This window comes from Mobula hypostoma, chromosome 2, assembly GCF_963921235.1.
Source record: "Mobula hypostoma chromosome 2, sMobHyp1.1, whole genome shotgun sequence".
NCBI lineage: Eukaryota > Metazoa > Chordata > Chondrichthyes > Myliobatiformes > Myliobatidae > Mobula > Mobula hypostoma.
Genome location: NC_086098.1, coordinates 53,216,705 through 53,235,413, shown reverse-complemented (window position 1 = coordinate 53,235,413; position 18,709 = coordinate 53,216,705).

Here is an 18,709-nt window from a genome sequence, read left to right as displayed (position 1 = left end):
GTTCTACTGCACGCCTTAGTACCGGACTGCTCAATGTGTAAGACCTACCCTGGTTGGTCCTCCTGAAGTGCAGCACCTTACACGTGTCTGCATTGTGATGTGGGACAGAAAGGAATGAAATTCTGTGGGCTGATGGTAAAGGCACTGAGAAAGTGATTCAGAAACAGGACTTCAAAGCTAATAATCTCCATGTTTCACCCCCCATGGTAATGGCATTGAATATAGATGAAGAAGGGCAGTACAGATAAAAGTGTGGTTAAAAACACAGTGCAGGAAGGGGAGCTTTAGATTCTTGTGACACTGGGACCAGTTAAGAGGTAGGTGGGATCTGTACAAATTGGATGGCTTGCACCCCTACAGTGCTGGGACCAATATCCTCACAAAGAGATTTGGTAGTGCTTTGGGGGTGAGCATAAATTAATTTGGCAAGAGAACAAACACAGAAATGTAGCCTTACAAAGGAGATAAAGGTACAAAAAAGATAGGAGAAATAAAAAAAACACCACAAGCACTGATTTCCATCGTAGCTGCTACACTATTCTGTGTTATTACTTTACCTTGTTCTACCTCAATGCACTGTGTAATCTGATCTGTATGCACAGTATGCAAACAAATTTTCCACTGTATCTTTGAACATATGACAATAATAAAACAACTCCTATTCCAAGAATGTAGACAGTTCCAGACTTAAGGAGAAGATGAAAAGGTCTATGATAAGTTTACCATACTCAAAGGTTAATCATAAGAAGTGTGTTCATGAGTTGGTGAGATGCAGACACAATTATGGTATTTTAGTTTTGTGGCAAAAAGTGTCAGGAATATGTTATGAACATTTTAAATATGAAGCATTCAGAAAAGTTGAGGAAGGAAGAATGTAGAACAGCAATATAGATTAAGGAAAATATTGCATTACTGGAGAATGACAATGGCCTGGAAAGATCAAGGAAACAATTGATCTGTTTGTATCAAGAAGCAATAGTCTGATGAAACCATCCTGTCAAGAAGGAATGTTGAGGAGCAATTTTGTAAGGAAATTCAATTTGCAAAAGCCTTTGAGTGGTGGTAATGGGGGAGGGGAGAGGAGAACCCACTTATCCAAATATAGAATGGGATAGAATAATATAAAGGATAAAAGAGGGAGAAGAGTGTTTATGAAGTGATTTCAGAAGAAGATTATTGATCAGAATATTTTGGGCCAATGGAGAAAAAAAGTGTCACTGCTGGTCAGGTTCACGTTCAAGTTTAATGGTCATTCAACTATACATGGATATCAATGAATATAGCTAAATGAAACAGTGTGACTCTGGGGCCAAGGTGCAAAACACAGTACCAACAGGCATACACAGCATAAAGTATATATAGTCCTTGATGAGGATGGTTTGGACCCAAACCTTAGATTGGGTGTTGTGTAATAATCCAGATTTTATTAGGGAGCTTGAGGTAAAGAAACCCTTAGGAGGCAGTGATCATAATATGATTGAATTCATACTGCAATTTGAAATGGAGAAACATAAGTCACCTGCAGCAGTATCGCAATGGAATAATGGGAATTACAGAGGCATGGAGGGAATACTGGTGGGGATGATGGCAGAGCAGAGGTGGCTGAAGTTTCTGGGCAGAGTGCACAAGGTGCAGGATAGGTATGTTCCACAGAAGAAGGAATTCTCAAATGGCCTGTGTAGGCAATGGTAGCTGGCAAGGCTGACCTCTTTCACATCAGACGGTTGAGGAAGTTTGGTATGGGCCCACAAATCCTAAGAACTTTCTACAGGGGCACAATTGAGAGCATCCTGACTGGCTGCATCACTGGCTGGTATGGGAACTATACCTCCCTTAATCACAGGACTCTGCAGAGAGTGGTGCGGACAGCCTAGCACATCTGTAGTTGTGAACTTCCCATGATTCAGGACATTTACAAAAACTGGTGTGTAAAAAGGGCCCGTAGGATCATTGGGGACCCAAGTCACCCCAAGCACAATCTATTCCAGCTGCTACCATCCGGGAAACGGTACTGCAGCATAAATGACAGGACCAACAGGCTCTGGGACAGCTTCTTCCACCAGGCCATCAGACTGATTAACTTACGCTGATTTGAGTATATTTCTATGTTCCATTGACTGTTCTGTTTATTATAAATTACTAAGATTGCACATTGCACATTTAGACAGAGACATAACAAAGATTTTTACTACTCAGGTATGTGAAGGATGTAAGAAATAAAGTCAATTCAATTCATAAGTTAAGGACTGCATAAAAGCCAAGGAAAGGGCATATAAGGTAGCAAAAGTGAGTGGGAAGTTGGATGATTGGGAAATTTTTAAAATCCAATAAAAGGTAACTAAAAGGCCATAAGGAGGGAAAAGATGAAATGTGAGTTTCTTCAGTTATATAAAGAGTAAAAGGGAGGTGAGAGTTGATATTAGACCACTGGAAAATGATGCTGGGGAGGTAATGATGGGGAACAAAGAAATCTCAGATGAATTTAATGAGTACCTTGCATCAGTCTTCACTGTGGAGGACGATAGCAGTGTGCCAGAGAGCAGGAGTGAGTGCCATTGCTATTACAAAGGAAAAGGTGCTGGGCAAGCTGAAAGGTCTGGAGATGGACAAGTCACCTGAACCAGATGGACTACATCCCAGAAAGGAGAGGAAATTATAGGCCAGTTAGCCTAGCCGCAGTGGTTGGGAAAGTGTTGGAATCTATTATTAAGGATGCGGTTTCAAGTTACTTTGAGCCTAATGATAAAATAAGTCAGTCAGTATGGTTTCTGACAAAAAGGAAATCTTGCCTGTTAGAGTTCTTCGAGTAAGTAACAAGCAGGGTGGACGTATCAGAGACGGTGGATGTCATTTGGATTTTCAGAAGACGTTTGATAAGCTGCCACACATGAGGCTAATAAACCTGAGTGGTGCCGGGCCTAATGGTGGTGGGGCTGAGGGGCTGGTGCAGATAAGTTGTAATTTAGAGATACGGAAGGTGGGATTGATCTTTAGGGTCTTGGGGCTGCAAGGTCTAAGCCACCGGATTTATTTTCCTCAGTATTTTGAAGAGTCCAACGAACTCTTGCGATAACTTTCTAGTCTCCACCCGAAAAGCAAACCATGTTGCCCAGGCGGCAAGGTGGGTCCCTGTCTGCTCCTTCACTTCGCCTTGGTCTCTAAATTCGGGATAGAGGCCAGCAAAATCTCTCTTGCCCTAATCTATTTTTGCTTGCAGCATTGGATGACATTTTCAGCCGCAGCCCTCTTGTTCCAGAAAGAGAAGCGGTGAATAACCTAACTGGCACTTGAATGGTGACATCCAAGTGCCGAACGCTGTCAGGTGTGGTGGGTGACCTCTGCCCACTTCAAATGGTCACACCACTCGTCAGGTTATTCTGAGGTCAGGTATCTCTTTTGTCATTCTGGGCCACCAATATCACCACTTTTTTTTAAAACTCGAGTGCCCTGGCAATGCCTGAGAGAGCGCTCATTCTCAGTGAGAGGAATACCTGGGAGTGGATGGAACTTGGAATGAATAGTTATCCTGAAGGACCATTCGTAGGAATGTCCCCTTGTGCTTGGCCCTTGTGAACATGAGTGTTGATTCACCAGTGAATTGGTGCTACCACCTCAGCTTGGGGCAAAATGGTGGTAGTTTGCTCCTTTCATTCAGGGTTGTCAAATTGATAGGACAAGGCATCTGGCTTCTGGATTTTTGACCCTGTTCAATAGGTCAGGATGAAATTAAAGCAGTTAAAGAACAAAGCCCATCTGGCCTGCCTGGTAGTCAGCCTCTTGGCCTCCTGGCCTCCTAGATATAAGACGGTTCTTGTGGTCAGTCCAAACGATAAAAGGGTTCTTGGACCCCTCTGGCTAGTGACACCATTCCTCCAAAGCTAACTTAAATGCAAGAAGCTCCCAATTCCTGATGTCATCGTTTCTCTCTGCGGGGGATGTCCACCTGGAGAAGAATGCATATGGTTGCAGTTTACTCTCTGAAGGTGATCATTAAGACAATACTACACCTAGTCCAAAGTCTGAGGTGTCCACCTCAATAATGAAGGAAATGTCCGGATTAGGAGAAACCAAGATGGGAACTGATGTGAACCACTGTTAACCTCTGCAAAAGGGCCCATGGATGTCTGAGTTAGAGCTGTCAGCAGAGATGCCATTAAGCTGAAGTTTCTGATGAACATCTGGTAAAAGTTAGCAAACCCCAGGAATCGTTGGACTTGTTTGACACTGGATGGTTGTGGTCACTCTCTGACTGCCTGAGTCTTGGTCGGGTCCATCTTTTGGTGGTCATTGGAGATGATAAAACCCAAAAATGAAATGGTCGTCAAGTGAAATTTGGACTTCTCCAACTTTACTTAAAGTCCCTGATCTAGAAGCTTCTTTAAACATCCCTGATGTGAGCAATATGCTCCTCTATGGACTTTGTGAAGATTAGGATACCATCCAAATAGACGAAGGTGTACTTCTGGAGACTATCCCAGAGCACGTTATTTATAAAGACCTGAAAGACTCCTGGAGCATTCATAAGACCAAAGGGCATACCAGATACTCATAACGCCCCATTGGTGTATTGAATTCAGTTTTCCGCTCATCACCCTCCTTTATACAGACCAGATAGTATGCACTCCACTGGTCCAGCTTTGTGAAGTCTCTCATTCCTTGGAGCATCTCCAAGGCTGTATTCATAAGTGGAGGGGGTAATGATTCAATACATGGTTGCAGGCTCCCGTCTTTCTTTTGCATGAAGAAGAAGCCTGCACTGGCTGGTGAGGTGGAGGGCCGAATGAAGCCCGTAACAAGAGCCTCCTTTATATACTCTTCCATTTATCTCTCTGGGCCTGAGAGCACATACAATTGACCCCACAGGAGGACAAGTACCAGGCGGGAAGTCTCCAGCACATTTGTAGGGTCGGTGTGGTGGAAGAGTTGAGGCCTTTCCCTTGTTGAAGACCAAGTCCTTTTAGATGGAAGGGATTTCGACCAGTTCGGGTGTTGCAACCTCATCTGGACTTTCCTTTGAGGATGACTCATAAGGCTTCTCAGGAGGCAGGGGTAATTTGGCAGACCTCAGAGTCTCCTCCATAGGTTCACAAAACTCATTTGTAGAAACAGTGGCTAAATCAGAGTCCAAATCCCTGTCTGTCTCGTCAGGCAACAGCAATGAGGCATTACAGATGGTCCTTGCTCCCCTCCCCCCGGAATAGGCTTCAAGTTTCTGTGTATAAGAATTATTCCTTTCCTTCTTTCCTCGAGACCAGGTGGGCATCTCCTTGGTCCTCTGCAGAACAAGAGATTCCCTCTCACAAACAAGAGAAAATCTGAAGGTGCTGGAAATCCAAGTGACACACTCAAAATGCTGGAGGAACTCAGCAGACCAGGCAGCATCTATGGGGAAAAAAGAACAGTTGACGTTTTGGGCCCAGATCCTTCTGCAGGACTGGAGAAAAAAAGATGAGTAGATTTTAAAGGGTCTCAGGTGAGAGAGGGAAATAGCAATGGGGGGGATGGTGAAGGGGGGGCATTTACTGGAAGTTTGAGAAATCGATATTCATGCCATTAGGTTGGAGGCTACCCAAATGGAATATGAGGTGTTGCTCCTCCAATTCATCGCAGCAACCTAGGAGGCCATGTACTGACATGTCAGAATGGGAATGGGAAGTCGTATTAAAATGGGTGGCCACTAGGAGATCCCAAATTTTCTGGTGGACGGAGTGTAGGTGAAGCAGTCTCCCAGTCTACATCAATCTACTCCAATATACAGGAAGCCACACCAGGAGCACCGTATACAGTAAATGACACCCCCCAACAGTCTCCCTCACTCTAGATCCCACCTGGTCCCGACTAGACGGGGTCGGGACATGCACTGTCCCATTGGTTGGGACCAGCTTGTCTGTCCTTGACGGCAGAGCTAGATCTCCAGAAGGCCTCAGCTTACCTCGCACAGAAGGCCTTGTTGGCTGTTGGTCTTGGGAGAGTCTGGGTGTCGGACACCATGCTGCATACAAACCCTCTTACAATGACTGGACCAACAATGGTTCTTCCCCCTTCCTGTCCATGGACGGGTTATGCTGGGAAAGCCAAGGGTACCCAAGAACCAGGGGTATGGCTGGAGAGTCAATGTAGAAACTAATGTCTTCCATGTGATCGCCTATCCTCATCTGTAACACAACAGTCTGTTGCTGGATCTGCCCAGAACCTAGTGGGTGGCCATCCAAGACAGTTGCAGGATGGCCTGTTCAACTCTTACAGTGGTACGTTGAGCTGGCGGGTGGTTCCTAAGTCCGGAAAATTACCCACTGCTCCAGTGTCCACAAAAGTCTTCACCTACCTCGGTTTTAACCCAGGTGAACTCTGCCTTTGCACAAAATCAGAATCCATGGGATTGGGAGTAGCAACTGCTACCAACACAGTCCTCCTGACACTGGACAGTCTTAGCAGTTATCCCGACGGGCTGCAGCCTGGGATGTTCAGCTCACAGCTGCCTGTGTCCCCATAGTAAGAGCAGCTACCCTGTCTCCGGAGCCAGAAATTCTCATTGGCGGAGAGCGTAATGTCAGCTGGCTCTACAGGATCCTGAGCAGGAGACGGGCTGGTCATGGTCCAAGGTTGGGGAGAGGAAATGCAATGCGTTGGAATCGGGCTCAGACTGGATCGCTTTGATCTCCTGAAGTAGTTCCACTTGCGCTCTGCCAGACGATTATCGAGACGAGTGGACTGGTCGACCAGAACCTCTAAGTTCTCTGCAGGCTCTCCCAAGGCAGGGGCATCCATCAGTTCATCTCAGAGTCTGTGGCGGAATAGAGTGGTCAAGGCTTCCCCATTGCAGCCACTCTCTTGGGCTAAGATCCGAAATCCGATCGTGTAGTTGGCCGCTGACCATCCACACTATCAAATCCTCATCAGGTGGTCCCAGGCTCAGCAGGCTCTGGCGGAGTGACAGAACACCTTCCTCGTGGTGGCCATGAATTCCTCTGAATCCGAGCAAATCTCTGACCTGCAATGTATGGTGGCCCAAGCCAGGGCTCTCCCAGTCAGGAGAAAGATAATGAAGTTCACCTTTCTCTGCTCTAAAGGGAACAGGACAGCTGGAGTTCAAACACTAATGAGCATTGGATGAGGAAGCTACAGTAAGAACTTGAGTCACCATCCAATCTCTCTGGGGTTGGAAGAGATACTGGCTCCACAGAAGGACCGACAGGCTCTCCGTAGTGACTGTTTTTCTTCGTATGAAAATTGACAAAAGGCACCTGGAGACTGTGTATCTGCAGGTTCTGTCTGGAAATCCTCTCACTGTGGTTGGCCACAGTGGAAGGAAGACTCTGATAGCCTGCTGGGTCCATACTGGCTCAAACGTACTGTGACGGGAATTGTTGATAAGGATGTTTTGCACCCAAATGCTGGAGTATACAAAGCAAAGATCGAGACACTGTCACACTGACGGGGGCATTGGGAGCAACGGTGGACCCAAATGCAAGACACATCTTGTGAGGTTAATTAAATTTAGTTTATTGTTCGATATCAGGAGAGTTAGGAAGGAGCAGGAGTAGCGAACTGGACAAGGACTGAGGACTACGACTAGGCTGGGACCAAGGGTCTGGGCTTGGACTCAGAATTGGCTCCCAGAACTAGGGGCAACATGAAGAGGCTAGGGTATGGACTCCGAGCCTGAGACTGGGCAAGGACCCAGTACCTGGGTCTTGCCTCGGGCTCGGACCCCAGAACCAGGCATGGACATGACATGGGCTAGGGAGAGGAGGAACATGGGAACACAGGGTCTCGGGAGAGCAGGTACATGAAACCATGGACACATACACAGAACACAGAGTCGGGACCCCTCCTTGGGTACAGGACATAGGACTGGGACTCATGACCCTCTGCGGGGCAACGACAAGATGGCCTGACTTACCCCACGGAGGCGAGGACAAGACAGAACAGAACATAATCCCCCCATGGGGCAACGGCAAGACAGCCTGACCTACCCCACGGAGGCCAGGACAAGAAAAGACAAGACATGACTCCCTGTGGGGCAACAGCAAGGCGGCCAGACTTACCCCCACGGAGGCAAGGACCAGAAAAGACAAGACAAGACCAACACTAATGAACACCAGACAGTACCTAGCTAGCTCTGGCGATGGAACTAGACCAAAGTGCAGGTGGGGGCTGCAGACGAGGGCTAGAGGTGAAAGGGTCAGAGAAGGGATTCAGACAAGGGGGTAGGACAGGAATCACAGACCTCCAGGGCCAGGACTTGACTCAGAACTGCGAAGCCGTCAGGGCCAGGACTTGACTTGGTGCTAGAATGCCGCTGGGGCCAGGACTTGACTTGGAGCCTCCGGGTAGTGGCGAGCTCTCGACTTGGCCTGGGACCAGTAGACAGCGGTTCTTGATTCCCTCCGGCGGTTAACTGACGGACCCACCTTGATGAGGAAACTTTGCAGGCTCGCTTCGGCGAGGTTACTGGACAGGGTTGCTCCGGTGAGGAGGGGTGAATTACCAGCACTCACTTCGGCAGAGACCAGGCTTGCTCCGGCCAGATGACATCGGCACGCCGTGACTTTGCAGATGCTCCCGCACCGAACGGCTGAAAGCCGGAGACTATAAACTACTGGTTCAGCCGAGCGTTAATTGCCTCTAATCACCAAAGTCGTGGGACACGGGAAAACAGGGAATCAACGGTCCGGATCGTAACATAAACAAGGTAAATTTAAAGGGACCCCGATCCGGACCATGACAGACACGTTATCAAACTTGATCAAGAAATTGAGCACAAAGCAAACGCTAAATGATATCACTAGTAGGGCTTATGATTGAGCACAGAACCTCAGTTCAGGTGCTCTTTAAATACTCAAATTAGCACCTAAAACATGTTTGCCAATTAGTGGGACCATCCTGAACCCAGCTGTCCATACTCCGGAGAGTTCGAGCATCAGAATCCCAGCATCTGGTGCGGTTGGGAGCATCTCGTAACATATAACACATATAAGATAGCAAGCACATATAAAATATCAGTAAAATACAAGTGCACCAAAAAATATTGTCCAAGACCCTGAGTCCATGAATGTTGCACAATTTGCACAGTACGACTGGGTCTTCTGCTGAGAGGATACAGGAGGACAGCACCAACTCCAGTTTGGATGCTGCATCACCCTGCCTCCAGCTGTCTCCAGGGCAGCTGTAGAATGCGACACCAAGGCTTGAGGCCTAGCCCTTGCTTTGACCGAGGCACGCATCTTCCCCACCATCCATCCCTGCTGTCCACCAATAAATCAGTCAGTCAGACTTGCAGCATTCCACATTAACTATCCCCAACCAGGGTCTCGCAATCACAAGGAAGGTGATTAGGATGATCATATTGCCTTCATGCAACGACTCCTTTGATGCCTCTCTGATGCAAGCCACAGCAAGATCTGCATCAAGTCCAGCCCCTTCAAATTCTCTGCCAACGAGCAACTTACAGATGGGGCAGACCTGCAGTACTTTAAGGTCTTAATGCCCAGCTGGGTCTCATGATTGTTTAAAAAAAAATAAGTTTTTGGAAAAAAGACAACAACATCTTTGGTTGATGGTGTAGAAGCCACTTCGACCAGGTATGTCACCATTTTACTCGAAGTCTGGAACAGGTTGGGCAAGGATTTATGGTGGGGGGGGGGTGGGAGTGTGAAATCAGGAAATCATAATTACATCAGGCTTCCAAAAACTGTGGGGGAAAATATAGAATATAGACTGGCTTTTTGGAAACAGACTTTCCCAGACAAAATTCATTTTCACTCAGGATCAATCACTGTCAAAATCTGACTCCGTATCAGCAAAACCCAAGCTCTGAAGATTTGACTACAGGAGGAAGAAATCGGAGGTTCATGAGCCAGTCCTTATTAATGGATCATAGGTGGAGAGGGTCAGTAACTTTGAATTCCTTTGCGTTATCATATTGGAGGATCTGTCCTGGAAGCATGGGAGAAGATCCGAAAATGTGAGGTGCAAAGGGGCTTTAGAATCCTTGTCCAAAACACCCTAAAGTTGGACTTGCAGGTTGAATCTGTGGTGAGGAAGGCAAAGGCAATGTTAGCATTCATTGCAAGAGTCCAAGAATACAAGAGCAGGGGTGTGATGCTGAGGCACCAGTGAGGCCTCACCTTGGGTATTATGAACAAATTTGGGCTCCTTATCGAAGAGAAGATGTGCTGACTTTGGAGAGGGTTCAAAGGAGGTTCACAAAGATAATTCGGGGAATGAAAGGGTTATCATATGAGGAATGTTTGATGGCTCTGGGTCTGTACTCGCTAGAATTTAGAAGAATGAGAGGGGAATCTCATTGAAACCTTTCAAATGTTGAAAGGCCGAGACAGAGTAGATGTTTCCCATGGTGGAAGAAATCTAGGATAAGAGGGCATAAGCTCAGGATAGAGGGGCATCCATTTAAAACAGAGATATGGGGAAAGTTCTTTAGCCAGAGGGTGGTAAATTTGGGGAATTTATTGTCACAGGCAGCTGTGGAGACCAGGTTGTTGGGTGTATTTAAGGCAGTGATTGGTAGGTTCTTGATGCCCGAAAAGTTATGGGATAATGCGAGGGAGTTTAGCTGAGGAGGGAAAAAAGGATCAGCCATAATTGAATGGCAGAGCAGACTTGATGGGCCAAATGACCTAATTCTGCTCCTATGTCTTATGATCTGATGAACCAAAAAAGCAAGACTCTTTGGTGCCTCTACCTTCTTGGAAGGTTGCACAAATTTGGTATGTCATCTAAAACTTTGACATACTTCTATAGAGACACAGTGGAAAGTATCCTTACTGGTTGCATCATAGCCTGGTTTGGAAACACCAATGCCCTTGAATGGAAAAGCCTTGAAAATGTTGTGAATACAGCTCAGCCCAATGCAAAAAAAGCCCTCCCCACCATTGGGCACATCTACAAGGAGCATGGTCAAAAGAAAGAGGTATCCATCATCAAGGACCTCCACCATCCAGCCCATTATCTCTTCTTCCTGCTGACATTGGGAATGAGGTATAGGGGCCTTAGGCCTCACACCACCTCAACCACCAGGGGTTATTACCCCTCAGCCACCAGACTGCTGAACCAGTGTGGATAACTTCACCCACCTCAATTCTGAACTGATTCCACAACCTATGGATTCACTTCCTAGCACTCTGCAACTCGTGTTCTCAGAACTATTTATTTACTGATCTATTTTTTCTAATTATTAGTTGTATTTTCACGTTGGTAGTTTGGTAATGTGTATAGCTTTTCACTGATTCTATTGTATTTCTTGATTCTACTGTGTATGCATGCAAGAAAATGAATCTCAGGGTAGTAAATGGTGACATACGGTTTTCGTACTTTAATAATAAATTTACTTAGAATTTTGAAAATTCGAGTTGGACAAGTCGAGGCCTTTAAGATGGTTCAGCTACAGTCCAAGGCAAGGAGGAAACAAGTAAAAGTTAGAGCTCCCTGGGCAATCAGACAGAGATAACCAGACCAAGAGAAAGCAGAGCATGTGGCATATCGAAATCAAAAGAAAGTGCAGATACTGGAAAACAGAAATAAAAAATTTAAAAGTTATGAAAAATTCAACCGGTGATGCAGCAGCTGTGAGAAAAACAAACAGTTAGTTTGCATTTCAGGTCAAAGACCTTTCACCAAAGCATTTGACAGATTCCAGTTTGATATCAAGTCCTACCAAAATCTTATAGTAATCTATTTTCGCTCAGCTTGCATTATGATTACTATCTCCATGATGATACCACACAGATCACTAAAATAAAAATAGAAATAAGGAAAGCAAAGAAGGGGAGAGACTTACAGCAAACATACACAAATATTCTATTGGCAGGTGGATGAGAAAAAGGATCGTGAAGTGAAATTGGGCAGAGACCAAAGGAGAAATCTGCTCATGGAGCCAGAGGTCATGGCTAACATATTAAATAGTTAAATTACGTAAGTCTTCAACAAGGAAATAAGGTGTTGTTGGAGCCTCAGCAAAGGAAGATGTAGTTGAGATTCTGCATCAGTAAAAAAATTGATAAAGTGAATGCAATATAAAAGCAAAACATCAACAGAAAATACTGGAACAGCTCAGCTGATTCTGATGAAAGATAACTCTAGTTTTTCTTTCCATAGATGGTAACTCATATAGTTCAAGTAGAATCTGATCTCCTGAGTTCCTCCAGCATTTTGTAAGTGTTGGGGTGGGTCGTAGATTTCTAAGGGGTTGCATCCCCATTTCTAAGGGAGGACAGCAAATTTGCAAATGTTATGCCCCTGTTTGAAAACAGATATGGTAATAAGCTGGATAGCTACAAACCAGTTAGCTTAACCTTGATGGTGGAGGAAGTTTCTGGAATAATATAATTACTTGGATAAGAGCATAAGACATAGGAGCAGAATTAGGTCATTTGGCCCATCAAGTATGCTCTGCCATTCAAACATAAATAAGGCTGATCCTTTCTTCCCCTTTTTAGTCCCATTCCCTGTCTCTCTCCTCGTAACCTTTAATACCATGGCCAATCCAGAATCTTTCATTCTTCACCTTAAATACACCCAATAACCTGGCCTCCACAGCTGCCTGTGGTAACAGATTCAACAAATTCACCACCCTGTAGTCTAACAAACGTCTTATAATACCTCAGCAATGCATCTTGCTTTTGTATTTCACTTCTCTTGAAATGAATGCTCACATGTCTTCTCATTACTACCATCAGGGAGGAAGTACCCACAGTCAGTAGTTCAGAAACAGATTCTTTACCTCCCCCATCAGATTTCTGAATGGTCTGTGAACTCATGAACACTATCTTGTATGCCTTTTATTTGCACTATTTATTTGCTTTGTAATTTAAATTTTAGTGTCATTACACTGTACTGCTGCCACAAAACAACAAATTTCTCATTATATAAGACAGTGATAATAAACCTGTTTCATTATCCTTCTTTACAACTGACCGAAACTGCAAGTTAACCGTGAGGGAATCCTGAACTTGGCCTGCTAAGTTTCTTCACACCTCTGATTACTGAATTTTCTCATTATTAAAAACATCTTTATTCATCCTCCAAAGTGTGTAACTCCACACTTCCTTACTTCATATTCCATCTGCCATTTCTTTGACCTCTCCCCCAACCCAGCTAAATCATTCTGCAGGCTCCCAGCCTCTGCAACACAACTTGTTACTCCACCCATTTTGGAAGTATGTGCAAACCTGGCTACAATGCCAGCAGTCCCTTCATCCATACAATTAATGTGCAAAGTGAAAACCTGTGGTCCCCGCACTGACCCTTGTGGAACTCGGTTTTCACAAGAGTTACTTTGATGCATAAATATAATCATGCACGTGATAATAAATTTGACTTTGATACTTTGAAGGAAGCATATTTCGTTAGGCAGGACATAGAGTTTAAGGGCAGAGAAGATATGATACAGTTTAATTTAACATAGACAAGACCACGTCTGGAAAACTGTGTGGCATTTTCGTCACCTTATTGTAGAAAGGATGTGATTTCTCTGGAGAGGACAGGGGAGATTGACGAGCATGTTGGTTGGGATGAAATGCTTCAATTATGAGAAGACACTGCATTTACTTTCCTTGGAGCTGAGGGAACACCAGATAGAAAGGGTCGGTAGCAGCAAACTATTGCCCACAGCAGAGCTGGCCATAACCAGAAAGCACCGGTTAAAGTAAGGAGTATGACATTTAGAAAGGATTTAAGGAGAACTTTTTTTCACCCAGAGAATGGTTGGAATCTAGAAACGGTGGGGGAGTTAGATACACTCATAGCATTAAAGAAGTATTTGGACAACCAGTTGAACCAAATGAATTATAAAGAAACAAACAAATAGTAGAGTCATAGAAAAGTGGAGCACAGAACAAGGCTCTTTGGACTATCTAGTACATGTCGAAGCTGGATAGCTGTCTAGTCCGGACGAAGGGTCTATTTTTGAGCTGTTTGAATCTGCGACGAATTGGCTTGCAAGGAAGACTGAAACAATGAATAGAAGGTGCTGGAAAAGCCTGTTTGAAATTTTACTAAGTAACAGGAAACAGAAAATAGCAATGTGAGATTTTTTTTGTATAGAGAAAGATATTACATTAGCTTTTCCCAAGGTTACTACAAAGCCCGTTGCTGTTCTGAATATATATTAATGATTCAAACTTGGACATTATTTGCAATTTTACAAAAGATATAAAATGCAGAGGCATGATGAACTGGCAGGACTAATACTCATCAAGGGGATATAAATGGGCTGGCAGAGTGTGTGGTTCAATGGAAGATGAACTTTATTGCTGAGAAATGTGAAGTGTGTATTTTGGTAGAATGTGAAGAGGGACCATCTAAACGTACAAGAACAGAGAGATCTGGATTTATATACGACCATAAAACATAGGAGCAGAATTAGGCCATTTGGCCCATTGAGTCTTCTCCACTATTCAATCATGTCTCATCCTTTTTTCCCCTCCTCAGCCCCACTCCCTGACCTTCTCCCCATAACCGTTGATGCCATGTCCAATCAAGAACCTATCAAGCTCTGCCCAAAAACACCCAATGACCTGGTCTCCATAGCTGCCTGTGGTAATAAATTCCACAAATTCACCACCCTCTGGCTAAAGAAATTTCTCTGCATCTCTGTTTTAAATGGACACCCCTTTATCCTGAGGCTGTGCCCTCTTGTCCTAGGATTCCCCCACCATGGGAAACATCATTTCCACATCTACTCTGTCTAGGCCCTTCAACATTCGAGAAGTTTCAATCTCATCCTTCCTTATCCTTCTAAATTCCAGCGAGTACAGACCCAGAGCCATCAAACATTCCTCATATGATAACCCTTTCATTCTGGAATCGTCCTTATGAACCTCTTCTGAACCCTCTCCAATGCCAGCACATCTTTCCTTAGATGAGGAGACCAATATTGTTCACAATACTCAAGATGAGGCCTCACCAGTGCCTGTGAAAGCTCAGCATCACATCCCTGTTTTTGTATCCTACCCCTCTTGAAATGAATGCTAACATTGCATTTGCCTTCCTCACAACCAATTCAACCTGCAAGTTAACCTTTGGGGTCTTTTAGTTCCAAAAGTCCCTTTGCATCTCAGATATTTGGATTTTCGCCCCGTTTAGAAAATAATCTGCACATTTATTTCTACTACCAAAGTGCATAACCGTGCATTTCCCAACATTATATTTCATTTGCCACTCTCTTTCCCATTCTCCTAACCTGTCTAAATCCTTCTGAAGCCCACCTATTTCCTCAACATTACCTGCCCATCCACCAATCTTCATATCATCTACAAACTTGGCAACAAAGCCGACTATTCCATCATCTAAATCTTTGATATGCAGCATAAAAAAGAAGTGGTCCTAACACTGACCCCTGCAGAACACCACTAGTCACTGGCAGCCAACCAGCAAAGGATCCTTTTATTCCCACTCGCTGCCTCCTACCTATCAGCCAATGCTCTAACCATGTTAGTAACTTTCCTGTAATACTATGAGTTCTTAACTTGGTAAGCAGCATTGTGTGTGGCACCTTGTCAAAGGCCTTCTGAAAGTCCAAATATACAACATCTGTTGCATCCCCTTTGTCTGTCCTACATGCAATCTCCTCAAAGAATTCCAACCGGATCGACAGGCAAGAATAATCGATAAGGAAACCATGCTGACTTTGTCCTAACTTGTAATGTGTCATGAAGTACTCCAAAACTGCATCTTTATCAATTGACTCCAACATCTTCCCAACCACTGAGGTCAGGCTAACTGGTCTATAATTTCCTTTCTCCTGCCGTCCTCCTTTCTTAAGGAGTGGAGTGACGTTTGCAATTCTCCAGTCCTCCGACACCATGCCAAAGTCCAATGATTTTTGAAAGATTATTACTAATGCCTCCACAATCGCTACTGCTACCTCTTTCAGAAACCTAGGGTGTAGTTCATCTGGTCCGGGTGACTTATGTACCCTTAGGTCTTTCAGTTTTCTGAGCACCTTCTCCCTTGTAATACTAACTGCACTCACTTCTCTTCCCTCACAACCTTTAACATCTTACACACTGCTAGTGTTCTCCACAGTGAAGAATGATGCAAAATACTCATTTAGTCATTCTGCCATCTCCTTGGCTCCCGTTAGTAAGTCTCCGGCCTCATTTACAAGCGGTCCTATATCCACTCTCATCTCTCGTACTTTTTTTTACCTGCTTGAAAAAGCTTTTACTATTCACTTTGATATTTTTTGTTAGCTTGCTTTCATATTTTATCTTTTCCCTCCAAATAATTCTTTTAGTTGCTCTCTGTAGGGTTTTTAAAAGCTTCCCAATTCTCTGTCTTCCAACTAATTTTTGCTTTGCTGTATGCCTTTTCTTTTGCTTTTACATTAGCATTGACTTCTCTTAGCTACAATTATACTATTTTGCCATTTGAGTATTTCTTTGTTTTTGGAACGCATCTATCCTACACCTTTCTCATTTTTCCCAGAAACTCACACCATTGCTGCTCTGCTGACATCCCTGCCAGCATCTCCTTCCGATTTCCTTTGGCCAACTCCTCTCTCATACCACTGTAATTTCCCTTACTCCACTGAAATGCTGCTTCATCAGACTTTACTTTCTCTCTATCAAATTTCAAGTTGAACTCAATCATATTGTGATCACTGTCATCTAAGGGTTCTTTTACCTTAAGCTCCCTAATCACCTTTGGTTCATTACATAACACCCAATCCAGTATAGCTGATCCCCTAGTAGGCTCTATGACCAGCTGCTTTAAAAAGTCATCTCATAGGCATTCAACAAACTCACTCTCCTGGGATCTGTAACCAAACTGATTTTCCCAATTGCCCTGAATGTTAAAATCTCCCATGACTATTATAACATTGCCCTTCTGGCACACCTTTTCTATTTCCTGTTGTAATCTGTAGTCCACATCCCAGCTACTGTTGGGAGGGCTGTATATAACTGCCAATAGCGTCCTTTTACCCTTGCAGTTTCTTAACTCAACCCACAAGGATTCACCATCTTCAGATTCTATGTCACATTTTTCTACTGATTTGATGCAATCCTTTACCAGAAGAGCTATGCCATCCCCTCTGCCTACCTTCTTATACCTCCAATACAATGTGTAACCTTGGACATTCAGCTCCCAACTACAACCATCCTTCAGCCATGATTCAGCGATGGCCACATCATACATGGCAATTTGTAAAAGTGGTACAAGGTCATCCACCTTATTTCTTATACTCTGTGCATTAAGATGTAACACTTTGAGTGCTGCATTTGCTACTGTTTTTTATTCTGCATCCCTAATGCACTGACATACACCCTGCTGGCTGCAATTATATCCTGTCATCTGCCTGCGCTTCCTGACAGTCTGACCTCACGCTACCTTTGCTTTCTTACCATCCGTTCTATCCTGAGTCCTTTCACTCCTGTTCCCACCCCAACTAAATCAGTTTAAACCCACCCCAACAGCTCTAACAAAGCTGTCTATGAGAAATATTGATTCCTCTTGGATTCAGGTGCAACCCGTCGTTTTTGAACAGGTCATACCTCCCCCAGAAGAGATCCCAAGAACCAGAAGCCCTGCACCCAGTACCAGCTTGTCAGCCACTCATTAATTTGCCAAATCACCCTGTTTCTACCCTCACTGGCACATAGCATAGGCAGCAATCCAGATTTAACTACCTGGGGGTCAAGCTTCTCAGCTTTCTACCTAGCTCTTTAAATTCTCTTTTCAGGCCCTCTTTGCTTTTCCTTCCCATGTCATTGGTACCAATATGTACTAAGTTATCTGGCTTATATGGAAAGTGTATGGTTCTGCACTTTGGTAGAAGGCCATAAGACAAAGGAGCAGAAGTCGGCAATTCGGCCCATCGAGTCTGCTCCGCCATTTTATCATGAGCTGAAAAGACATGAAAGGGTTGATTATTTTCTAAATTGCGAGAAAATACAAAAAACTGAGGTATAAAGAGACTTGGGAGTCCTTGTGCAGGGTTCCCTAAAGATTAATTTGCAAGTTGAGTCTGTGATGAAGAAGGCAAATGCAATGTTAGCATTCATTTCAAGAGAGCTAGAATGTAAAAGTAAGGATGTAATGATGAGACTTTATAAGGCACTGGTAAGGCCCCACTTGCTATCGCGAAAAGTTTTGGGCCCCTTTTCTTAGAAAGGATGTGCTGAAATTGCAGAAGGCTTAAAGGAGGTTAATGAAAATGATTCCAGGATTGAATGGCTTGCCACAGATGAAGAGCATTTGATGGCTTGACTGGAATTCAGAAAAATGAGGGGTGACTTCATTGAAACCGATCGAATAGTGAAAGGCCTTGATGGAGTGGACGTGGAGAGGAAATTTTCTAAGGTGGGAGAGTCTAAGACCAGAGGACCCAGCCTCAGAATAGAGGGGTGTCCTTTTAGAACTGAGATGAGGAGAAATTCCTTTAGCCAGAGAGTGTTGAATCTGTGGAACTCTTAGCCACAGGTAGCTTTGGAGGCCAAGTCTTTATGTATATTTAAGGCAGAGGGTAATCGATTTTTGATTGGTCAGGGCATGAAGGGATACTTTGAGAGGGCAGGAGATTGGGTCTGAGAGGCAAATTGGATCAGCCATGATGAAATGGTGGAGCAAACTCGATGGGTCAAAGGGCCTAATTCTGCTCCTATATCTTATGGTCTTATGGTTGTTTGGTCTTAAATCATAGATAATCAGCTTGTGGCCTTACAGTCAACAGCTGAGGGCAAGTTGA